Below are 27,077 nucleotides of genomic sequence, written 5' to 3'. Positions count from 1 at the left end.
CTTGTTCGGAAGATTAAGTGGGGATCTAATGTCTGTCTTCACCTGACTAATTGGAAGATAAAGAAAAGACTATCCTTGGTGGTGTACATCAAAAAGACAAGAAGCAATGACCACATGTTGCAATAAAGAAAACCCAGATTAGATAAAAGGAAACATTTCTTCCCTGTGAGAGTGGTAAAGCACTAGAACAGGTTGCTCAGAGAGGCCATGAAGCCTGCATGCTTGGGGGTCCTCACAACTTTACTTGAACAGACCCCACGTAACATGATCTAACTCCAAATTAATATTCAGCTTAGCAGATAGTCCTGCTCTGAACGGGTAGTGGACTGGATGATTTCCAAAGCTCCAACCTAAACTGGATCAGAATTCCATTTTTCAAGAACTCCTTTCCATTCCCATTCTTCCTGTAAGACGACGTTCACAGCAGATGATTATATTCATCTCCTACTGAGGTGCAAGTCTTATTCTTTTTGATGATAATGATAAGTATATTAAAAAGAGCATTTTATGCTTACACGCTAATAGTAAATAGACTGTGCAATGTCAAAGGCTACCTGCATATCTCAGGCCAACGTAAATAAAATACGGGGGAAAAAAAACAACCCAAGGATGATCTGGTCTTACAGTGCTCTGAATTTTTCAAAAAGCAGATAGCATTTTCAGTACAAATTAAAACAAAGACTACTGTGTTAAACAGTATTCTTAAATACGCCTCTGAATGGCAAGATTATTCCTGAATTTGAGACCTATTCTGTTTCACCTTGAAGTGAGGACTTTGCTTAGATGTGTAATAACAATAGGATCCAACTAAAAAGTCATGTCATGATTCTGAATTTCTACTTTTTGGTGTATGGTTAAAAACAAGGTCAAACTACCTCTTTTTGGTCTCCTGCATCTCAGTGGAAATTCTTCTGAACAAAATTCAGTATCCATACTCTATAGCATTCATGATGCAGCTAATGTAAGTTCTACCTGTTTTCTCTGAGAGCACAATTTGCACTTTTGCGTTATGTAGTTAATATAAACAGCCATAGGCTCTTTGAAAGGAAAGACCTTCAGGATGATTTTGTATTTTAATATAACTTATAAATAGCTCCACTCTTTTTTCTTTTTTCTTTTTTTTTTTCCTTTTGAATTTAGTAATATTTTGCTCATGTGCTAGAAAACAATTTCATTTATTTCCCCCAATATGAGGAAAACATGAGACTAGGTCTCATTTTCAGCACTGGCCTGGAACAGGATTTGAGTTACGGCAGTTCATAAATGACTTCATTTATATTTTATGCTGCTACATCGAATGAATCCAGCAACCTCTTTGGGGAAAGACCAGAAAATAGTCTCAGATGCATTACCTAGCTTATTACATTATTGGCTTTGTGGTTCAATGTCATAACAAGAAATTGAAAATACCCAATCAGAATGCTTTCATTCGCTTTATTTTTAAAGAAATAATCTGCATTGTAGATTTCAAGAGTCCAATAATTATTTCTGGAGCTAAGAATGTATAGAAAATGGTTCTCATAGAAACAGAAATTGGAAAATGAATTGAATGAAATGGAACTTGAGAGGTTTACTGAATATAACTGCCTGTTCTCATTTTCTGTGGATTGAAAAGAAAATACTTCTCAGTACTTTTAACATGCAAGCCTATGCAGTTCTGATACTGTTAGAAAGTACAGATCTTCTTTTCATATTAGCAGTAAATATCAGAAACCAACTTTAAAACATAGTACAATTTTTTTCTCTACAAATCATAGTAAAAAATTTACTTTAAGGATAGAAACCTTAGAGAAATAAGAGCATCCTTTTTTTAGATTTTGATTAAAAGAGAAAAAAAAAAGAAATTGTATGTGAATCCTTCTTTGGGAGGAAAACAAAGCAAGAATTACTAAGCCTAGTCTAAAGAGAGATGGCAAATATAGTTAATTGTGTATTCCAAATCAATTATTTATAATGATATCTGAAGTACAGTTGGACAGTGTAGCAGTGGGCTCTCATTAGGAACAATCTGAAAGTGAATTTATAAAGGAAATTTTCAAATACGTTTCTGTTCTAAACCAACCACATCAAGTAAGGACCTTAATAATAAACTGAGATTGTCTTCAAGAGGCAATTATTCTGGTCTGTTTTAGAGTCAATTCAAGATAATCCTAACCCATACTTTAGGCTTGACTGAATTTCCCCTTTGAGATCCATTTCTGGTTTTATCTCTATTGATTGTGGAAGTGGCCTGGGTGACTGTATCAGGCTAGACAGCCTAAATTAGGTAAATGGGAACATATCTTAAGTGCTGTTTTCTCTGCTTTTCATTTGCTTACATTTCTATTTAAACTTCTCGGGTGATCCACTCAGAAAACAATTTTGAGGTAGTATGACCTTATCCATACTCTGGGATAATGTGGGTATTTGATGTGCATTAATGGTGCTATCAACAATTTTTGAACTGTTTTAGCCATTAAAAGGAGGATGTTCTTAAGGGACTGAATTCAGACTCAGAAGATCTGAGTGTAAATTGTCAGCTATGCAATACCTTGTTTATACTGCCTTCAAAAACCTGTTTACCTTCAATTCAAGGATATGATCGTTGAGATAGGAATATTACCCATTCATGTCCTTAAAATTTAGACTCTGAGTTCAACAGTGTATGAAGCAAGCATTTTATTAGTATCCAGATCCTACGAACTTGGTGTTCTTGACTGATTTTTGTTGAAACTTTTTATTGCTAAGAGAATACAGATAATACAGTCATTATGAATACAAAAATACAAATACTGCAAACAATACCACTTTTTAATAGAAAACTGTGACCACTGAAAATTAATAGATCAGTGAAAATCACTATCTAACAACAAATTGTGGCAACAAAGATGTTATTGTTCAGTTAATAATTATATTAATAGTTAAGAATTGTAAATTTCTAGATTTTATTTTTCCTTCTTTCTTTTTTTTCTTGCTAAAAATATTTTCTTTTATTCTAAAATGTCACTCTGTCCTTATTATCATCAAGCAAAGACACATGGAGTTGTAAGCTCCTGCATCAAAAATTTGCCCTGCAAATGTCAACAACATTTATCCATAGAATGAAGAACTGAAAATGTAATCATATTTTGTTTTACGTAAATACATAGACCATTAATGCAGCCCCGCAGCTAAAGTTCAGTTCAATAAACTGTGTTTTCTTTTAGTAATGATATTATTTGTGAGTTTTTCAATTAATTGATCATCAATTCCCTCTTATTTCCTTTTTTTTTTCAATTTGTTGTGTTATATTTATCTCTCTGTGCAAACTTCCAGCTAATCTCTTCCTGCTATCTAATCATAAAGATTACTGAACTACTGCCCTGCGGCCTGTCATAGATATCTGTCTCATACATGCCATTAACTCTGTATAAAACTGTCTCTAAGCCCCCTGTGTTTTAGAAGTAAAAAAAGATAGAGGAAGTCTGAGTCTACATTGGCAGTTTGGGGTACTATGTCTTCATCATTCCCTTTTCATTTTTATTTAATTTTAACTCTTAAATTACAGACTAAATCATAGAATCATAGAATGGTTTGGGTTGGAAGGGGCCTTTAAAGTTATCTAGTCCAACTCCCCTGCATCAATCAGCAGGGACATCTTCAACTGGATCAGGTTGCTCAGAGCCCCGTCCAACCTGACCTTGAATGTTTCCAGGGATGGGGCATCTACTGCCTCTCTGGGCAACCTGTGCCAGTGTTTCACCACCCTCATTGTAAAAAATTTCTTCCTTATATCTAGTCTGAATCTACCCTCTTTTAGTTTAAAACCATTACCCCTTGTCTTGCCACTTCAGGCCTTGGTAAAATGTCTCTCATTTATAAGTCTTTCTTATAAGCCCCTTTTATATATGGAAAGGCCACAACAAGGTCTCCCCAGAGCTTTCTTTTCATCAGGCTGAACAACCCCAACTCTATCAGCCTTTCTTCACAGGAGAGGTGTTCCATCCCTCTGATCATTTTTGTGGGCCTCCTCTGGACCCACTCCAAAAGGTCCATGTCTTCCCTGTATTGGGGACCCCGGAGGTAGACGCAGTACTGTAGGTAGGGTCTCAATATTTATGCCAATCATCTTATGGACATACGTTGAGACACTTACTAGCAGTAATAAATGCTATTATTCCAGCTCTAACAGTATTATCCAGTGAGAAACAGTTGTGGCTGGCTGCATCTGTGGACAGGTGATATTCCTACAGCCTCACATTTTACTTCTGCGCCCAGTATAAAGATGATTTTCATAACGCTAGACTGTCTGAACGGACTAGAACCCTGACTCCCTGCCAAAACCGTCATCTCAAATTTCGGCAATTCTCAGACAAGTCATTGAGTCAGCTGTCACTGCTCTGCCAAAGGGAGATTTCCTTTATTTCAAACGGGAATTGCAGTTCACTTGATAAATGATGATATGGCCAATGTATTTTGGGGGTCCATCCTGATGAATATACATATCTCACCTACCACCTCATTCCACCTCTTTTCTACACCCTCTATTCTTCCCTTCCTGGCTGTTTCACTTACAGACCTCACACAATCCAGATTTTGCACCTTCTGTCATGACACAGATGATGTTCGGAACAATTGTTAATTTCCAGAAAACTCCAGCTTTTTCTTCATTTCAGAATCTCCAGAATACCTGTTTGCCCAATGAAACATACAGCCATATACTGGATTTTCTGCTTGGGTTTTGTTTTTCCTTACACTACCATTCCTTTTTTTTTTTTTTTTTTTTTTGTACCAGTTTGATTTGCACTAGTTGATAATCAAATCTACAATATTAAAGCCTTTAAAGTAAAACCTGTTTATTCCATTCAAAAAGACCATTGAATTGTTAATAATGGTTTTCAGAATGTTAATAATGAATTTCAGACACTGGTCACTATACAATCCCAAATCATGGGCACCAGAAGTCATGTTTGCAATTTACAACATTGGTGTTTGTTCCCCTTTGAGCAGCAAAATGAGGAATGGAGACATGAAACATCCAGCTATGTCTGAAATCCTTTGCATGTGTAATTTCTAATACTCTGGACACAAAATTCATAACCTAAACAAATTTCATTTAGAAACATAATATAATACTCATATCAGATATTTCAAAGTTTAGCTGAATAAGTAAGTCACGCTTTCAATAATGATAAAAAAATTAAAGGTCTATTATTAGTACCTTTAAGATTTTAAAGCAATGTACAGCAGAGCATGTAACACCTGGACTTAATTCACAAGTAGTGGGATGCCGACTGATGCTTCCTACATCTTTCAAGCTGTAGTCACACTACTTCACATCTCCCAACACCTTGTAACCACATTTCTCTTAACATAGAATTGATCAAGACTTGAGATGTTAAACAGACATTCTTTTTGACCTCTGACCAGAAATACAAAACTACCTACAAGGAGTTAAAGTACTTTATTTCCCCACAGCAGACTACCCAAGGCTTCCAGGATTTAGATATCTCCAAGGCTTGTCAGCATTAAAACCATCCCCAGTGCTACATCTCATATCAGAAGAAATAATTTCAAAATGCCTGCAAGTTGAAGACCTAAGTGCTCGCTCATACGCATTAGGTGAGAAAATCTTTTAGTGTATGTTGTTGTCCTGGTCTTGAAAGTCCATTTGCCTGGTAGTAGAGAATGCAAACTTGTTATAGAGCAACACAGTTGTGAACTGTGACCATGGCTGTAAATGATGCCAGGTACCACAGCTATTTTTTTTTTCAATGAGTTAAAATCAGTCATTTTTTCTGAACCCACTCCATAATTTTCAAGGAGGTCAAGCAAAGGCAGATGCTGAAGAAATATGGATTTAAGGGCTATCTGTCGGTGACTTTCAAAGTGTTACTGTAATTCTTTCTTTAGGCTATGCTTTGCCTTTAACAGAAATGGCTTGGTAATCCAGCAGCTATGAGAGTTTGGTTCTTGCATTCTGGCTATTTCTTGATTATTGTACATGCGCCTATACTACAGAAGATTGAAGTACATAAAAAATCTACAGAATAGTTTCCCTCATGCACTCATGACCTCATACATCATTTAGAAGAATTTCTTAGATTTCATGCCTTTCAAGCACTCTTTCTTCTCCATTTCTTCCACAAAATATTTTTTCTTATTTAACTTTCTTACCCAGGCAGTATTGTCTTGTTCCTATCTTAGAGATGAATTATCAGCAATCAACAGAAGCAAGGCATTTTGGTTCCCGGGACAGATAGTCAAACCCTTCTTCTTACTCCTTGGGAGATGTCTCTACAGAGTGCAATCCAGACAGAGCATATCTTGCTTGGAAGTGTGAGACAGATCTAGTCATTGGTTTGGGTTAAGGACATGGAAGCCTTATTTAAGCATCCCCCTTTTTTTTCCTTTCTAAATGCCCAGTTAAATGTGCAAGCGTTAGTTTATGGTATATTATAAGTATCAAATAAGAAATATTATTTTCCTACATTGCTTGTAATGAATCACAGAATCTCAGAATGATAGAGGTTGGAAGAGACTTCTGGAGATCATCTAGTCCAACCCCCCTGACAGAGCAGGGTCAGCTACAGCAGGTTGCACAGGATGGCATCCAGGCAGGTTTTGAATGTCTCCGGAGTCAAAGCCTCCACCACCTCTCTAGGCAGCCTGTTCCAGTGCTCTGCCACCTTCAAAGTAAAGAAGTTCCTCCTCATGTTAAGATGGAACTTCTTACATTCAAGTTTGTGTCTGTTACCTCTTGTCCTATCACTGGGGACCACTGAAAAGAGACTGTTCCCACCCTCCTGGCACCCTCCCTTTAAGTATTTATAAGCATTGATAAGATCACCCCTTGGGCTCCTCTTCTCCAGACTAAAAAGACCCAAAGACCTCAGCCTTTCTTCATAAGAAAGATGTTCCAGTCCCCTAATCATCTTTGTAGCCATTTGCTGGACCCTCTCCAGCAGTTCCCTGTCCTTCTTGAACCAGGTAGCCCAGAACTGGACACAGTACTCCAGATGTGGCCTCACCAGGGCAGAGTAGAGGGGGAGGATAACCTCCCTTGACCTGCTGGCCACACTCTTCTTGATGCACCCCAGGATGCCATTGGTCTTCTTGGCCACCAGGGCACATTGCTGGTGTCTACCAGGACTCCCAGGTCCTTTTCCACGAGCTGCTCTCCAGATGAGCCCCTAACCTGTACAATGCATGGGGTTATTCCTCCCCAGGTGTGGTACCCTACACTTGCTTTTGTTGAACTTCATAAGGTCATGAAACGTGTCTCCTTATCCTTCTGAGATGTGGAGTTCTAACAATTTAGAACTTTCCATTACAGCTGGGAATTTGTCTGTCACAATGCATCCACATTTCTAAAACCACTAGTTCAGGTTTTATAGCATTTCTATACAACATATGCCAGTCCTGGCATATTTTTCATACTAAAATTTGCTAAGTAAGATATTGTTAAATATCTTTAATTATATGAAATACAATATATATACGTGGACACACACTCACACACAGAAACACATACAGAGGATTCATTTTCATGTGTATATTTCAGGTTTTATAGTTTGGGTTGTTTTTTTTTTTTCTTGGAATTAACTGATGCCCATTATCTAGAGTGGTGAAATCCAGTCAACCACAATTTATCATTTGTAAATATTTCTAATTAAAGTCTGGAGTAGTTTTAGGACAACAATATTTTGCCAGAATATAAGGGGAGGCAAATCATGGCTTCTGCTTTAGTTTAGCCTTTTACCTTCCAATGAAGACTGCAGCTAAATGATTGAAATGCAGACAGCTCTGTAATGCCATCCACAAGTGCTTTCCTCTCCCATGTGATGGAAGCATTTCCTTGCGGTTGAAACCAATGACAGGAAAGTCTCCTAAAAAATACTGTGCTGAGAGTCACAGGATAAGACCCTGGATGGATAGAAAGGAGGGCAGTAACAAAAAGGGCAAAAGGATTCAGGTAGGATTCTTTGTTGTAATATTCACACATTAGGCAGGCTGCTCTAGTTCATGAATACACATCAATAATCTACAATAGCAGAGAAACAAATTCCAACATGCAGTCTCAGTTTCAGCAATCTGAGGCAGCTGAATAAAGCTACAAGATAAACGGCCTGTGAAATAGTAAAATTTTATGCAGCATAGAGATGTTGTACAGGTGGATTCATGTGAAAAGAAAAAGACATAACAAAGATTTGTGGTTCTGGCTTTGTTTCTTTTAGTTTGGGGGTTGTTTCTATAGCGAAATTCAAATGTGTTAGGAGCTATTGTAAGTGCATTTAAACCCCCAAATCAAGCAGATTTAGGTATTTACTTTTCCAAGGAAGCTCTAGTTAAGGCCTATTTCTTCCACGAACAACGCTGTTTAAGATAGGTATACAAAAGCACTGGAAACTGCCAGAATATCTGCCTCAGAAATGAAATTCTTCCAAAATAATGCACCCATCGCTGTCAATGCTTGCATAAATAAAATGCCACTAGCTATTTCTTATTGTCTCTAGTAGCGTTCTTGCTCATTCTGACAATGTGTAAAAACACTTGGTACACCCACAAATACCACCATGTCCATTTATCTTGTTCACAACAGTGTCATTGCTGCAAAATATGTAAGGAGTGGAAAGCATTCACCTTCCAGCAAGTATTGCCCTTCTGTCCCAGAACTCCTTCACATTACACGGTACATCTTGCACCTTGGGAAATATGGATAAGGTATTCCTGCACTCCCTAAAACAGTCACAGGTCTCTGATCTATAAACAGTAACATCAGATTCCCACCTCATGAGGGTATGTTAGGCTGTCGGTAAACAGCTTAACTACTGTGGCTATTTTATGAACATTGGAAAGGTGTTAATTGATACCTTTCTTAGCAGCCTCACCAAGGAAGCCAAGGGAAAGGAACTCCCCATTCAGATGGAGGATGAGGTGCAGGGTTACACAAAAGGAAATATACTGAGAAATCCTTGGAATTGCACTTTAATAGGAATTACGTTATTTTAGAGTTTAGACATTATTTTAGAATTTAAAGCTTACCTGTATTAGAAATGAGACTTTTCAGAGAAAGCTGCATAAAGCACTTAGAAAGCACTAAGTATATTGGAAACAAAAGAAGTTCCTTTTTAGTAGACTTATTTCTGTACTATTTATCTTCAATACAGTTTGACTGTGAAACAAATTCCGTTTTGCTTCATCTTGGCAAAGTCACAAATAATCCATTCACATCTCTTTTCCCCTTGTTTGTTTACCTTCAAAATATAAATATTGACTCTCACTAATACTTTTTTCCTATCTATTTTTTCATATTTTAGAATATTTTTTTTTGTTTTTATTGAGGCTGATAACTAGGCTTCTATTTATTGGTCAAGCTACGGGGGAGGAAAATAAGGGAACTACATCACTGCTTCAAAGAGAAAGATGTGAAATCAGATTTTTTATAATGCTAGTTGATCTAAAAGATATTTCGAGTAGTACTCTGAGAATTTTAATATCTTTTTGTTCCCCTCCCATAATTACTTTTTTAAAAGCACTTCCCTTCTCAAAAGAAGTGTTTTAATCAGCAAGATATGGAAACATACTTTTTTCTTTCTTTCTTCTGTAAACTAAATTTCATGCTTTTTATTTCCAAACATTTCAATGGAGGGATTTTCTCATGGAAGACAAGACAGCTCGTAAGAAGGACTGTGGAAGGAAATTAAAATCAGCAGGATTTTTTTTTGCAAGAGAAGAAATGGTGTTTCCAGATCCAAATAACCAAACAAAAATCAGAAAATTAAGAAACACAGATTTTAATGATATCTCCAGCATTGACAAAACTGGGATTATTTTGCTCAATCTGTGAGTTATTCCCATATTTTAATTCCTGTCAATATGTAGAAAGTTCTCCAGATGAATGCTGTAAGAAACTAATAAAGGTAATTGCCAAGAGGCATATAAAAGCATGAAACTTGGCTGTAATCAAAATTTGAAATGAAGAACAAAGGTATTTCCTGAAGATACTGGTGGGTGGTGGTATTTTCTAAGTGTACAGTTTCCACAGCAAGTAAATCTTTCTTGAATATTTGTGGATGAGCCTAGGACACAAAGAGTACTACTAGCCAGAGAGTGTAATAGTTTTCGTTTGTAGCTGAAGTGTATCATTCCTGAGAGAATTTTGTTTTAAAGCATCCTTTCCCATAGTGAGCCTGCCTTACCTAGAGTGGAGGTAAAGTCGTCTTCTACTGCTCAAAATTTAAATTGATTTCCTAAAGAACATTGTAACAAAAGCCGTTGAAGGTTTCTGTGTTCTACAGTGTTCACAGCTAGCTTAGGTCTTGGGATCGTAAAGCTTCAGCTTTTGCTTGAAGAGTTATACAGTTAAAAATCTCCAGTTCACCTGAGATCAAAGGACTCTTTATTTTTTTATTAAGACTTCATTATTAAAACCACTTTTCATAAGTGCCTAGCATGAGGTCCTAAAATGATTTTGAAAACATCATATATACTTCTTTAGACAAAAGGAGAAAATTTATTTTCTTTGCTTAAATGGCCCAAACACTCTGATATATTTTTTTAAGGAGAGTGGAAAAGCAGTTAAATAATATTAGTAAAGCATTCTGAAGTACTAGAGGGATACATAAATGTTAAGTATTTTTATACAGCGTTCAAGTGCTAAACTAGCCATGCGTAGATCATTGTGTAGGTTGTCCTGTTTTTCCAGCCTGTTAAGGAGAAATAATGCGATCCAAGGTACTGGGGCAAAACAACACCAGGCAGAACAGAAAATATTTCAGTCAAAATTAGAGGTAGCAGTGGCAGCCTGTTTGGCAGTACACTGCAATTCACATGTTTCATCTGAAAACTTGTTCAAGAAGGAAATGTTTTAAGCTACCCAATAGGCATGTAGGAAAAAAGTATCAATTTTCCTTTTGACTAAAATATAATGTGTGAAAGCTAAGACCAATATTCTGTAATGTCAACACAGGCTCCTTCAGTTTCCTATTCTAAGTTAGCTGGTGATTCTGATGGATGGATACTGGTTGTATTAAGAAACTTTTTGTAAACAGGATAAACTTCCTGTGTTGCACATTTATCTCCTTCTGTGCTAGCCATTGTCACTAGTTCCTGACATCATCTATTGGGTCAGTCCTGGATAGCTCACATTCAGGTTGCACCACACTAGGGAGCTTTTGAAGCAGCAACAGAACCAAGGTTTGCTCCCAGCTGAATGAGAGTTCAAAAGGGTCAGGGTACTTTTTTTCTGAGTAACAACTTTTCCTGTTTCAGTTGCTTATTGCCAAAATACTAGTGATATTGATTGTGCTATATTCCTTATCTGGTCAGGGATCAAGGAATACCACACATCTCATGAGAAAGAAAGATGAGCTTCCAGACAGGACATTAATGTACGCAACAAAAAGTTGATTTTACCCATAACTAAATTTGAGGTTCACACTATAGCAGTGTGAGTCTGGTGTACAGCAGTGACAGTAAGCAGATGATCCTTGTAATCATTGAGAAGAAGCTGGGCTTCAAAAATATGGGGCATAGAAGCTGAGATAAATGGAGCCTGCCAGTTGTGATATATTTTCCAGGCTCTGAGCAATTTAGCACTAACACCTATAAAATGTTGTTCAATCTTCTAATTACTTTTTAAAGGATGACTGGAATCAGCTTAACTTGTGTAGAAACTATGGCCAGAGGGAGATTTTTATGATTATTATTACACATGAAACTAGTGTTCTATACACCATGATGTTTTGTTCTTTCTGCTTTCTTATTTGATTCATTATCTTTTGATTATTTCAGGAGCAGAGTTATATTAACTATTAGATATAATATTTTTTAATTATAAACTATAATTAGACTTCTGCTAACTTGAAGATTGAGAAACGTATAACTTTGTTGCCTGTCATAATCACATATTTAAAAACAAAAGAGCCTTGCCTTCCTCCAAAAAACATGGCCTATTCCTTGAGCACAGAAGTCTCTAACTGTAGCAATATGAGGCCTGTGACAGGTTGTGTGATGCTTTCTCTTGTATTGAAGTCACCTTAGATGGGGAAAAACATGCTGTTCAAAGGAATTTTTATTGAAATTACTCTTGGATTTCATTGCTTTGTGACCTTTAAATAGGTTTTCTTCTAATTAGGTTTTCATTCAATTACAATATTACAGCTGCACAGTGAGGAATGCTACCAGATCAATATTTTACAGTTTCATGATGGAGCTTGTGCTGCAAGGGTCCCAAATGAACATCCTGTGCAGCTGCTCAGCTCTGCTGAATCACCTTTTCAGGCTAAATCACTTGAGTCTCACTAATTCCAGCTCAGCTATATAATTCCCAATAATTCCCACTCAGGTTGACAGTCTTTCCAAGAAAGAAAAATTGAAAATTATTGACTTGGGAAGCGTACATGCACATATGTTTACAATATACCTGCCTTTTTACTCAAATTAAGAGAGCCAAATGGCACAGAAAGTTGAAATTGAACAAAAATTGTTTTAGTTATGCATGGTTAGAAACCGAGTAGGCAGTTCATCAACTTACTGACTGGAGTACGCAAAATTCATTTCAATCATACCTTTAATGCCAGGAGAAGTCTGTGTCACTTGCTTTTTGCTTCATTTACTGCTGCAATGATATTGTTAATCTGCCTTATGCCAAGGAAGTTTATTTTAATAATCTGTGCAGGCTCCATAATATGGATTTTATAGGTAAAGAAAACTTGGACTGGATGATGGAGATGACGTTGATTTTTATAACAAATATAAATTCTCTTAGAGGTTGCTGGATCTAGTGGACTTAAGGACACAAGAAATTTTTTCTCCCCGGTCTGCTCTCACTGATCTTGGTGGTCTCTAAGAGCCAATGATGCCTTCTCAGCCCTACAGATAGGAAGCTGCTTCAGTTTTGTGTCCCCAGGTCCGCCTAATAGCAATGTCAAGAAGCTATTCTCCATACACACACACTCACATGTTTGCGCACACGTACGCACATGTACACTCACACACACAGAGTACCCACAGCCTGCCACACAGATCCACCCACACATAGATCGGCACCTGGCCCACATGAGCAAAAACAGCACTCATGAAAACATGCACAAGACAGATGGCCCGATCCTGCTCTTCATCTCCAGATGGTCAGGATTAGGAATAAATGGAATAAGGGGAATATACATATATAAACAACACGGTTCTCTTCTGTAGCTGGTTCCTTAGACTTTGGTTTCCTTCAGTTGCTGGTCCACAGACCATCACACCCCTCATAATAATGGTCCCACTCCAGCAGCTGGCATGCAGACTACTTGTTGCACAAGGGATGTTGAGAGAAGTTCATATTCACAAAGATTTATTAGAAGAATCTGGATAGCTGGTAGCATACATCAACCCTAACAGGGAAAGTTACGTTTGTGGAAGAACAAAATAAAGATGAGAGAACAGAGGGAGACAGAAAGACAGAAGGAATGACGGAAAGCGAAACTTCTCCAAGTGGCTAGGCAGGAGTCCTAGGCGTGTCTTCTTCTGAGGGCAGTTCTCTACAGCACATCAGGTGGTGCATGACTTTCCAATAGTACTACATAGTTCTCATTGGAACCTGCTCAAATTCGCTATTGGTTGGTCCTGCTTCTGGCACTCATTGCAACATGTTAATTGGTGTTGCATATTGATTGGCATTTAAGTGTCTGCACACATGCATTATTGGATACTATTTATCAACCATTTAAATTACTATTATCTACTTTGCTGTGCACTAGGCTTGATTTTCTCTACTGTGAAACTAAATTTGGCAGAACAAGAAGCAAAGGAAAGGTGGAAAGAGGTTTGATTCTGACACCAGTGTTTGTCATGAAACCATGAGAACCTAACATACACACAATTTCAGGGTTTTGCAGGTGCAAGGCCCTAAGACCAGCAGCCCCAGAATAACAGCAAGGGAGTGCAAGGGAAAATTTCTGTGGAAGCTGAGATGAAAGGTTACAGAGCTGCAAATAACATGCCCTTAATATTACTGAGGCTAAGGGACCAAGGCACCTAAGCTACTACGAGTTGGGACTTTGCTGACACAAACACACATACACAATATGCGTCTCTCCAGTAGCCGGCAACCAGACCCAGATATAAAAACAAAAAGGCAGTGCAAACAGACCCCGAACTGGCCTCAAATTCTCTAGCAGATCATTAAACACACACTTGCATGGAGCAGAGAGGACACTCATATGGAAAATCATCAGTAATAGAGTTTAATAAGAACCTAGGACAGATTGAGGTGATCAGGCCCAGGGATCAGTCAGACAAGCATACGAACCAGCAACCTACTTACACACCACTGGCTCTTTTCCCTCTCTTTTCCCTCTCTTTTCCAACACTTGTTCCTCTGTGATTCATCTTGACACCTCCCCTGCCCCATGCCCTCAGTCCTTCCCCTAAACATCCTGTAAGTTTTATACAATCCTAAAATTCTCTTCCTCCTGGATCCCATAATGAATTCTATACACATTTAGGCAATAATCCTGCTTTGATTTGCATGGCTTTCTGACTCAAGTTTATCTCATTGATGCATCTTGGTGGATTTTACACTAGGGGCAATTGGTCTCCTTTGATGACCATCTCTGAGTAGCTGGTTCAATCTTCTCTATTCCACCAATTCCTGCACCTATCATCATTTTTTTTTTCTGACTCTAGCCAGGCTCTGAGTTTAATGTGGTTACCTTTTAGTCAGATAACCTACCAATGTCTTATGAAGATTTGATCAAAAGTCAGTCACAAAAGCTCATACATGCAACAATAAATTATTTGTGTGAAAACATTGTAACCTGTGGAATAGAAGAATAAAAAAAGAAGGTGTATTTGGAAGTAAATATCTCTTGCAGAGAACACCAAGATTGTAGAAGTGCTAGTGTTTATATATTCTTCATATTCAGGAGCAGCCTCACTGCAAAAACTTGCTGACCATACAAAGTTCTGATCTACCAGTAACCCAGTTTGGTGAAACTGATGTTGGAAGCTTGAGCACCGAGGCAGAGTTGAAAGCAACCACATATAGAGATTGAATAGACTCTGGCTCTTTGTTGGTAGACTGGATGTTTCCTTGCATGCCATCTCCTGTTCACCCTTTCACCCACGTTGTATTATCCATACTAGAAAGAAAACCACTCAGAATCCTCGTTAAAAGTTCATCTTCTGCATCATTTTAGTGTGACTAGGAGTGACAGCCTGTTTAATGCAGTGCTGCAGTCCCAACTCTTTTCTATACTGTTTTTCCAATAACATTGTTTAAGTAGCAACAGAAGAGAGGAAATGTCCTAGAAAACCGACAGGTATACATACGTGCAGGATTAAAAAGGTAGAAAAACATGTGTGGGCTTCAGCAAGTACTAAACTTGACAACTGCTATGGTAAATATAAATTCAAAGTATTAAAAGTGCTATTACCTAAAAAATCCCAAGATTTTAAAAGCAGAAATTGATTTTACTTCTGTTTTCAGGCCATTTAAGATTAAAATTATCAGCTTTTTTTCTCTGAACAGATTTTTCTTTTGAGAATAAATGAATAAGCAAACAAGTGAAATAAGGAGCTTTTCACATAATAATTTGAAACCTCAGTTAAAGTGTTAGAACAGATACTAATTTCCAGTTTCCAGTTGATGCACAGTGATTGGGAATATCGTGGAGAAATAACTTAAATATTTAATGTCATCCCTTTCACAACCAGTCTGTTTCATTGACGTTATTGAAATAGGCAGGTAACACATGAACAACACTGCTTTTGCACTTGTAGAACAGGTCTTTAAAAATCTGAGTGGGTCCAGCTGATTTTGAGAAAGTTGTAATTAACATTTCTTTGTGCTTTTTTGCCTAGGGACACCATTCCTAACAAAGGGTATTTTCTTCACCTGCATATATATATATGATTTAAGCTCCACCGAAAACCTACATGATCAAACTTAAGCACAGTGTATGAAAGCTCCCCAACTCACAGTATACTACTGTGAAGATGTGTACAGGAAGAGTCCTCTGGTTGTGGTGACTAGGGAAAGGCAAACTCCTGAGACCTGTTAGTAGGATGTTCTAATTCTGAGAAGTAGTCTAAGAAAATGTTTTACACCTAAAATTTTATTTGGCTAATTTTACTAAGGTGTGTTTTGGGGTTTGGGTTTTTTTTTTGCCTTTTTTTAATTTTTATTGCTCCTGCTTTGAAGGTTATGATGTCCAATAATCTAAAATTCATCAAAGTTCTACACTAGATCGACAATGTGGAGGTTATTAATGATAAAGATACATGTGCATATATATATAGATACATAATTTTTAAAATGTGTATATATAGTCAGTTCAGTGATTACTTTCCAACGCAATAATTAGACAATTTGTAAGAGATTGTGCTTCCAAAGCAATTTCAACCACTCTGGAGAGCTGAATAAATTAAACTAGATCTTGTAGCATTCAGTGACTGCATCATAGTACAGAAATAGCTTTCAAAGAGTCTCCAATTTGTAGTCTTATGTTCCATGAAATGTAGCCAAAGCTGTATCCCTTAGCATAGCAAGTTTTAGGAATTTTACTGCTGGTAATATTGATATTAAATATGTTAATCCAGAATACTGCATTCTGGACACCTACATCTTATCATGCACTTTATATAACTACTGTCTATCCAGTCTGGATTTGACCACAATGCACTTTTTAGATACCTGATTATATTTGTCATTGCGAACTGTATTGGAAATTCATCTGCATCCCATTCCAAAAGATATAATAATGGAAATAAGTGACTAATACAGACAAAGAAGCTAGAATCTGTAATGATGATGAATAAAATCTTGTCATCCAATCAACAAATGTATCTCTTATTTGTACACAGAAAATACAGGAAGATTGCATGTTATTTCAGATAAACTTTGTCATTGAGTTGACCAATACAGTTTATTACTCTAAAATTTTTTTTATGTCCACCCATAATCATAAAGATATCTTTATATATTAAATTTATGAAAGTCTGGATTCCTTTCTAAACTCCATATTGTTTCCATGTGCAGTCAAATGGAGGATAAATGTTTCTGTAACCAAGCCATGAGATTGTGAAATATTGCTTAATTGTTAGATAGTTTCATAACACAAGTTGTAAAAATGTGTGCCATAAGTCTTGCAAACACTTTCCTATTAAATTGAAAGTTTGTGGAGGAAGAGAATACTAAAAGAGATTCAGTGTATATTCAAATAAGTTGAAAATTCTGTTTTGTGAGAAGTTTTTCTTTCAGTGCAATGTCTTTATTCTTTTCTGAAACAGTGATGAAATTGTTCAGTTACTTATTCAAAATAGCTGCATGTTTAATTAAATCTTCTCCCTCCGTTATCAAGCCCTGGTTCTACCATCAAGTCTGAACCTTAGACATATCTTTCAAAGAACCATTAAAACCAATCCACAATATGAAAGAGTTTAATTGTACTTGAGCAACAGATTTCAGTATAAAAAGTAATATTGCAGATGTTCAGTCCCTGAACACTTAGAAGATTCATTTCATCTGAGAGTTAAGAGGGAACTCTTAAATATTTAACCAATGTTACATTTTTGAAATAGTTCATTCACTCACAAACATATAATAAGGGCTACAAGAGTTCTTTCTGATGTACTGGATTTTGTCTATTCATCTTGGCTTATTATTGGATATACTAGAACAACTGAGTAAGAGATTTGGATAAAAAATATCACAAAGTAATTTTTTCTTGATTTTATTTTTTAAATCTCATCACAAACATCCCCAAAAAATCTATGATATTGACAATTTCTTTTCTGTGTCTGCTCAGATGGAATCAAATAACAGAGATCTCAAAAGCTCACAAAAAGTATGTACAAGGCTTTCAACCTTGTAGTTCAGAGCTAGGTTTGGCTAAGCCTCCAGTGAAGCACCAAGTGTAGACATTTTAACGTTTATAATTCTAGGTCTTAATTTTAATATATCCACCTATGTTCAAGCCGTGTCCCCTCTTTGAATTTGTCATCTCGATTGGCCAATGCTATCCCTATTGAATTTTTATCCCTATTATTGTCAAATGTACAATATTATCCCTATTTAAAACCAGATTATGTTGTAAACCTCTCTCAGTAGGCAATGCATTTCTTCATTAGCTCTTAATTTGAGTGTGGTCATTATATTTTACCATTTGGTATTCTGTGACTGCAGACATTCAGCACTTTATCTTTTCATTAGGTTAGTTTACAAACTGCTTTTTCCTGAACTAATTGATGCATGTGTGTATATTTCCACACCAAAACCAAATGCACTTGCAAATGTGCCTCATCTCCCACTGGACATTAATTCTAAAGGAGTTCAAAGATTTGGAGTGGATTTGTATAAATCAGATATTGGTAAATGTTCATTCATTTAGTAGATTTATTCCCTCAGCTGGCCTGTTAGTTTGGATCCAGCTTTAACCTCCTTGGTGTCTTGTATAAGGGAATCTGGTTGGTGACATAAAACAGGCAGAGAGCAGTGACAACTCCAGCTGACGGGAGCAGGACTGCTCCCACAGGACTCGGTTCTGCGCTTGGCATGGAAACAAAAGGGAATTACAGAAGTCATAGCGCTTCAGTGCTTTTCCACATGGTTAACTGTACGTGCTCTATGAATCTTTAGGGAAGTGCTTGGTAGTCTTAAAACGCACATTAGTGGCTCTTAAACGTCTCTTAAACGTCTTAAAATTCCCATTTTGAATCCCAGGACACTACCAGAGCTCTATGGTAGTTCAACCATTGATTCTCTGCTGCTGAACTCTGTTGAGTCTCAAGGTTTTCAAGACTGTGCACATGTATGTTGGTCAACACTGGGTTGGTGGTGAGGGATGGCAGGAGGGCACAAATACCCCTCTGAAGTGCTACCTCTAGGGTTTTGTTCTGTTTTTCCATTTCAGACACTCAGTCATGTGCAGCTCCTCTGCTTTGGTAAAACTGCCATGCCACTGCGTTGAGATTTAACTTTTGATAGGAGAACCCAAAGTGTGGCCTCAAGAATAATATCCCATCCAGAGTAAAACTGAAAATCTGCTATACTTGTCATACTTGTGAAAGTGTCACAGTAAAAAACTTCAGAAGTGATCACTGGCAAGATAAGTGCATATAATTAGAGAAGCTGCATTTTAAGGCTTATATTTATGTTTAGATATTACATGTTTAGTGACAGCAGATTTGCATTTTTGAGTGGTACCTTTTAGTGTTGAGCTGACTAGATACCACAGACTACACCAAGTTTCAGATTTTACTGCAGAGTAAATAATGGTGGTGATGCTGGTAGCAACAGCACTGACCAAAACCTAGAATTTCAATTTCTAGTATGTAGGAGAGTCTGCTAGTTCAAAATTCCCTTCATATAAAGCAGGAGAAAAAGGTCAGCATTTTAAGACTGAAAGTAAATCTTTGAATTTCAAAATATTTTGAAAAAACAGCATGATCAAGATCAAAATGAGTTAACATTATAAAAGCTAAAGCCACAACACTAGGAAATTGTCTACCAAAAAATGTTTTGTCAATCCATATATTCTCATTACGTATTTCAGTTTTGTTAAAGTAATATTTTCAAGAAATCATAGTTTTATCACTCCTGTTTATTTACTCTAACTTCTGTCTTAGCTGGTCTTAAGGACCAATTCCTTATCAAGATTTCTATGCCAATCAACTACCCTCCTGTTGCTAACAGTATTTTTATTATAATAATGAACAAACTTTGGAAACCTTGGATGAGGTGCGTTATTGAAATAATGTGATTTCACCATTAGTGGTGCATTAAATGACAATCTACGCATATCCCCTGCTGGAGTGTCTCTTTATGTAAAAAGCTTGAACATGATTTAGTGTGTAAAGATGCAATGTTACATTATATTCAACAAGTCATACACCATGTTATATTTTCTACTGATGGCAGAGTACATAAAAATGAAAGACAACACATTAACTCATAATTGCAATGGGAATCACACACCTTGAGTACATACTTGAGTGCACTTACTTTTATAACTGTCTTAACTTTCTGTGTATTGTACTTTTAAGTCTCTTATGAATCTGCATAGATGAGAATTGTTTTGAGTTGACTGCAGATTGTTACAGAGGAGAAAGCTTTATAGCGTGTAGTTTTATAGAGATCCTATTTTTGTTCTAAAAAATATTGGTGGCTTTCCTAACCTAAAACCACTGAGATTAGATGTATACCATATTTGCACTTGGAGGGAAAATGTGAAATCTATGTCATAGGCCCCCTTTACACGCAACATGTGGAAACACATGTAACCAACACAGAAGTGCAAATAAATCTAACTCTGGCTGGTCTACAGAGTATATCAGTTGTTGCAGGCCACAACTGCAATCTTGAATTTGTGGCTGATGAATAATCTCTCTAAAAACTATTTAACAAGTATTGTGAATGAGAGTTTGCCAACAGGTTCTGTGGAGCCCCTTTGGAAAGCCTTTCTTAAATAAGCAGCTCTGCTGAATATGTTAAGAAATTTCTAAAATGTATTTGATATTCTCGCAATACGGAGCTATACGTGTTTTGCTACTTCTGATTTGAGACAGAAAAAACCCTTTTTTCAGCTTTTCTGTTCTGCACACTAATTACATAAAACTAATATCCTGTATAGTTGCTTTCAAATTAAGTGGCCATTGAATCTGGTCTGCTTGTCCTAGCAGGTATTTTACTAAAAATTTCCTTTCTTTTTTTTTTTTTTTTGGATCTGTAAGAGCCATGGTTTTGTTCTTGTTCTCTTGATTTTCTATCAAAAATGTACCAGGTAGTTCAGGCTCCATTATGCCTCTCCAGTAACAGATGGGAGAAAAAAAATGTTGTAAGGTATTTTCTGTTCTATTTCATCCCTTTGTTGAACAATAATTTAGTTTCCAGCTGTATCCAGTAAAGAAATAGTATTAAAAGGGATAATATATAGTGCCCGCTTCTTTAGAGACTGCTAAATGACTTTAAAATAATGTAGTATTATTAAACTGGCATATACTCAAGAAGGCGTAGTCCACAGAAGTGGAGAACAACATTACACACAGCTGCGGTGACTTGTGTTCTGACTTTCACCATCTGTAGAACGATGCTTAATATTTCAAATCTTTTTTATGGCAATGGAAATAAAATTCACTTATATGTTTATATTCTTGTGTTTGACTGAGAAATAATGTGTTTTTTCTTCAAAAAACCCAAACCATACCAAAACAAAAACCCCACGAAAAACGTGAATTCTGAAGTATTTTTTTATTAAATGTTGTAATAACAACTTAGCAACCAGGTGTTGACCAGCACAAGAATAGAGAAATTAGTCAGGAATGAACTAACTATATTATAGATTGTGGTATAAAATGGAGAAATATTGCACTCAAAATAAAATAAGTGGTGGAGAGATAAATATATTTGCACAATCATCTGAAAATAGTTAACAGATTCAAATATCTAATTTTCTGTCACACTTAAATTATCTTAAGATTTTTGTGTATACAGTATACTTGGTGAAATGTTATTGATGTATAAATAACGGTCTCATTTTCTCAGCTGTGACCATTTTTAAAGCAGCTTTTAATTCTGGTGCCTAATTGTGAGATGGATTCTTCCGAAATCAGTTGATTGTGCAGGCCTTTGAAAAACTGGCTCCAAAGGCAGAAATTAATATGTTATCACTTAAATAAGAGCTGTTTTAAGTTAGTACAATTTGCCATGTTTTAGTTCATCTGGCAGTTTTGTGAAAGTGGACAGGCTCCAATGTTCAAAAACCTTCCTCAGTGTCACTGGCTTAGTTAAAGCAATGCTGGCACAGTTATAGTCACAGCAGATCCATTGAGCAATAACAGATATTGAATCCCAAGAGAATTTTTTGTTTAAATTAACTATTTTATTGAAATGTTTCACTGAATAAAAGGCAAGTTGCTTCATGCTGCTACATGGTGACAACTTCCGCTTCTGAAAGAAAAATTTTTTTGGCATCACAGTTGGCTTGAGGCAAATGAAATCCAAGTATCTCAGTGTTTAGCAGAAAGTCATCCCTTTGTCTAAACTGCCCCCATTTCACCATTTTTCTTTAGGACAAAATACTACTTTTAAAGCAGTTACTCTCTCTTTGCATACAAATGAACAGCTGTCATGGGGAATAGCTATAACCAGTTGTAATGGGAGGAAGCATCCTGCTAAATCTTGTGACTTCTAGGTGAAATACCTCATTTCATGACATTAACCACATTTACTAAGTTAGCTCAAGTTCTAGACAGAATCTAGAGTTTCATTGTTGAAATCCTTAAATCTCAAAAATAAAATATTCAGAGTATATTGAAAAAATTCTAACAACTGCAAAATGATTTGTGTTGGATTGAGAAAGTTAGCAATACAATTTCATTTAAGTATGACTTTAGAAGGATGCTTTCAAAAAAGCTAAGCTAGATGTCTTGTCACTGAAATTAATATGCCCATAGTGTTTCAGTTCAAGTACTGTTTGAAAAGAAAAAGCTTTTCAGCATTCTCAATATATTTTCTTCTGAGCTCTCAAATGAAAATATGATGGGTTTTAGACTTCTGTGCTGTTTGCCAGTTCCCATCCAGATCTCTACTTGATAAAGAATTTCCCCCAAACCCATAGAAAACATTAGTTCTAACAACAGGCTTGCTTCTACAATAAATGCTTGTTATTGCCTTTGTTGTTTGTATTGAGGGGTGGGGGGTATGGGGGATGTTTAGAAAAAAACCCCACAAACTACACATGCATCTTTGGAGATGATTTCTGACAAGAGGGTTTGGCTTTGTGTTTTGTCTTGTTTTGGTTTTTTGTTGTTGTTTTGTTTGGTTGGTTGGGTTTTTTAACTGATGCCCTGCATTTCAGAAAACAAGTCACTCAGTATCAAGTTTACTCGGGGTAAGTTTCAATTAAGGTTATTCCTTTAGGACAGTAATTCATAGAAATACTGTTTTATATAACAGTACATATAACACCTTGGTCCTCGTTTTCCTCATCAACCTATCATACCCTTAAAGAAAGAAAAATAACTCCTATAACACTCTGAAATAAAATAGAGGTACAAAATTTCAGAGGATTTGGAGTCCTGAACTTGGAAAATATTCTACAGTTTTGATGCTCCTCTAAATAAATCCTTCAATCAGAAATAGATTTGAATGGGATGCAGACATTGAGACGGTAGCAGTGTTGAAATACACACCTGGAGTGACAACTGAATAGAAAGCAAGTATACAAGCTAATTTAAGTTTGCACTGCTTTTTTAAAATTTTTATGTTTTTTTTTTTTAAACAAACATCTTAAATCTAGAGGGCAGTATTGATTTTTCTGTGATGTGTGCATGTACAGAGAGACCTTTGTGAATTATCTTCCAGTGGTAGAATATAGACAGAGGGAATGGACTGACCAACCAAATATTTTTCATCTAGATAATTGGATGATTAAAACCATCTCAATATATACAACCTGTCTAGGTTACACTCACCTGAATCTATGTGAAGAATGAGATCATAGTGGAGTATTGAACCAAATAGACCTGGGGCACAGAAGCACCTTACTCCTGGTAACCTAAAGGAAAAATGAGACCAGTTTGCCTTTTATGTTTCTTCTTCTTTTGCTATATCAGAATATCTCTGAACAGGTTTTTGTCAGTTACAAAAATTGTTCAGAGAGAGGAATCAGCTGAATATTGTTTGTTGACAGTATGCAGGAGGCAGCTAGAGATGCTGTTCTGCATTTAACATCTTGCATACAGCTGTGAATAATTGTACCTATGCCAAGCAGGCTGTGGAGTTACCATTCGATGAGAAAAATATTAGCCAACTTATATTTAGAACCATAAATCATGAAAATAGCAACAGGAATAATGCAAAAGAATTCTCTGTGTTTTTTGCATGATGGACTTGATCTTTCTATTTTATCCATCTTGGTCCCAGAAGCTGGAAAAAAATATCATAAACGAATACTGCATTTTCTCAAAAAAAAAAACCAAACCCCAAACAGAGAATGCTTTCCCTAATACATTAACTCCCTTCCATCCCTACACCATCTGTTTTAATTGCCACAATGCAGTCAGTGAGCATTTGCATAAGACTGAAACAGTTCCCTGTTGTTAAAAGGGTGGAATACCCATTATTCATGCAGAATGCAAATTTGTTATCAACTGTAAATTGAATGACTTCAATTCACACAGAAAAGATAACCATTTCAACTTTATGTGTTCTGTCTGCCACTTACATATATACTGGTGAAATGCAGAACTTGAATAAATTTTCTTCTTACAGTAGAAATGTTAGTGTTTACTCATCTAGAACCAGTCTTTCATCCATCTGTTGTGAAGGATCTTTAATATACTAGCCTTACTACTACAAAATCAGTCCAGTTATTTTTTCCAGAGGTTTGACAGACATGACAATATTCTTGCAAATCAGTATGTATAGATGAAAGTTATTCTGTCCAAAAGCAACAAGTTTGGAAAGACTACCAAACTCTATGGAAGAAACACTGCAACATACTACTTGAACGGCCTTAATCACTTTCAGTGATGAACATTTTGTCTTACGTGACCATTTTGTGTCAGTACTAAATTATTAGTAATTATAAAAACATAAAGGTATCTTCAAGAAACAAACATTTCAGAAGATACTAGCATGAAAAGATGCTTGTCCAGGTTTAAGTTCTTAGTGGTATAAACAGGCTTTTGCTGACAAATATAGCTATTACATATGCTGAAAAAAATGTTTATATCATACCTTGGCATGAAAAAACCTTTTTAATTGGTGCAAGTGGGATCTGCCCATAAATCAGTTCAATTTTGTGGTTTTCTCAGAGAAAAAAAATACAACAATCACAAAAATTGTCTCCAAGAGCCCTTGAGTGTTCTGCTACTGAATACCAGCTTTTGTTTTTCCTTAGGATTTCCAACACAAGCATATCCAGTGGAAGTTAAAATATAAATCGTGCTGATGTTTCTTGCTAGAGAATCTCAGAAAAGGTCAAGACAGATTTGGAAAACTCAACAAAGTGTCAACCTAATTAGAGTTGGATGAGGTTGCTTCTGACTTCACTTGTAAGAAATCTCTGGTTAAGTCCTTGGCATCTTCTTCATTTATTAAAAAGGAAACGGAGAAAAGGAAGTAATCCTACCTGTAGTTCAAAACTAATTTTCAGAATTCAGCTTGGGGCAACAACTCAGATATCTCCATCCCCAGGGGTAAATGGTGCCTTTTATTAAATTGATTAAGAAGAAAAAATGATTTAATTTTTAGTTTTCATGTGGTTTTGTTTTAACTGCTAATTATATTAAATGACTAATGACTTCATCATGGATATGTTGTGGTTTTTTCCTAAGGCAGCAGTCCTTTCCAACTGTAAGACTCATCATTATTGCTTATGTATACGGAAGATCTGGTTAGTAGGTCATTATTTATTTGCCATTGAGTATTTTGGGGATTTTCAGGGATTCTTCCACTGTTATCACTAAGCACATGCCTTTGGTTCTGAGGTTTTACTTTCATAAAAGAAGTACTAACACATTCTTGTTATTAATTATTTGTTCTTTCCTGCATTAATTAATGTCTATGTAGTGTCATACCAAAAACATTGTGTGCAATGCATTTCACCTAATTTCAAGTGCCTATGAGGTATACAGCTAAAACTGAGCATGCTACCCAAGGCTCCTTTTATAATTATTGTAGAAATGTTTCCAACTCAGCCCAGCTGCCAGTAGTTTTCTTCAGTGCACAAGTGGCACAATGCTGAACTACTAGACTATTTCATGCTGGAAAAGAGACAGTGCATGATTCTAGGTGCTGCTTGGAAGTGAATTCTGTTGTACATTGGATAATATGGTGGTAAAGGTCGGTTTGGACACCCTGTCATTCTTCTTGTGCCATGACTACTTCCATTATCCTCATGGAACTGAAATGTAGAGACTTCCCTATGAAGTCTAGAATAAGGGAGGAGAAGAGATGGCTGACTTCTCTGTCTAAAAGGTTCTGTTTGTAGAGGGAAAGATTTTCCTCATTGTATTTGACTTACGAACTCACACATGAGCATGGAGCTAACAAGCCTCTTTGATTGTTGTTAATAAAAAAAAAAATAAAAAAAAAAGAAGTCACTATTAATCAAACCAATGCTTACCCAATAGAAATCATCAGGTTTAGCACTGGAATTCCCAGGGGCAGTATCAAATGAAGATCTTAAAGGAGAGAAGAATGTGACCCAAATTCTGAATTTCCACATTTTCCATTATTACTTTTGAAGCTTTGCTATTGCTACACAATGCTCATTACCCGATAAAATCCATTTGAAGCCCTGTGCTTCACTTAACCTCCGTACTGATGATTTCTGTTTTTAGGACAGGAACAATGATAATATGCAGTTCTGGGGCTTTCTGATATGCTGTTGGTTAATGTTAGCAAAGAATGCTGAAGATCAGAAGCATTACATATTGTCAGTTACAGAGAGGTCTGACTGAGAAGTCTTCATTCCTGATATAGTTGCTGTAGGAGACTGATATCTCTGTGGCAACTCTGAGGAATTTTGGCAAGAAACCCAAGGGTATTGAGTACAGGAGAGGAAAAACAATTCAGTATTTGGAAGTTTAGCATCAAAGCTTATATAAAAGTAAGTCCAATGACTACCATTATACTAGATACAAGCTAATATACCATCTGTATGCAGAAATTTGCTGCTTCTGCACCATTGCTTTTTCATTCAAACAGAGATAATGAGATTGTTTAATGATGATCTTCATGCCACAGAAACATTAATCTGCAGGCCACAAAAAAGAAGCAAAAAACAAAGAACATACCCTCTCTCATCACTTAAGGGAGAATGGACAATTTCCTCAAATATGACAAAATGAGTATTTGAGCATGAATGTGCCTATTAAATATATCACAGAGTGTATTGGCTATTATCTTATGAAGAGTTTATGTTTAATATTTTTATTGAAAGACTCTCAAACTCTTTTTTTAAAACCTACAAAATAATCTAATTTGCATGCGTCACCCATAAAGCAGGTTGTGAGCATTTTATTTTAATTAAAAGGATCATAGCTGAATTGGTCAAGCCTGGAGAGAACTGGTCTTCTCCAGCGGAGTTCACCAGGTTTGTAAGGATTGCCACCTGGAGAGA

Source organism: Charadrius vociferus, unplaced genomic scaffold, assembly GCF_000708025.1.
Source record: "Charadrius vociferus isolate BGI_N301 unplaced genomic scaffold, ASM70802v2 scaffold102, whole genome shotgun sequence".
Taxonomy (NCBI): domain Eukaryota; kingdom Metazoa; phylum Chordata; class Aves; order Charadriiformes; family Charadriidae; genus Charadrius; species Charadrius vociferus.
This window is presented reverse-complemented; position numbering follows the sequence as displayed.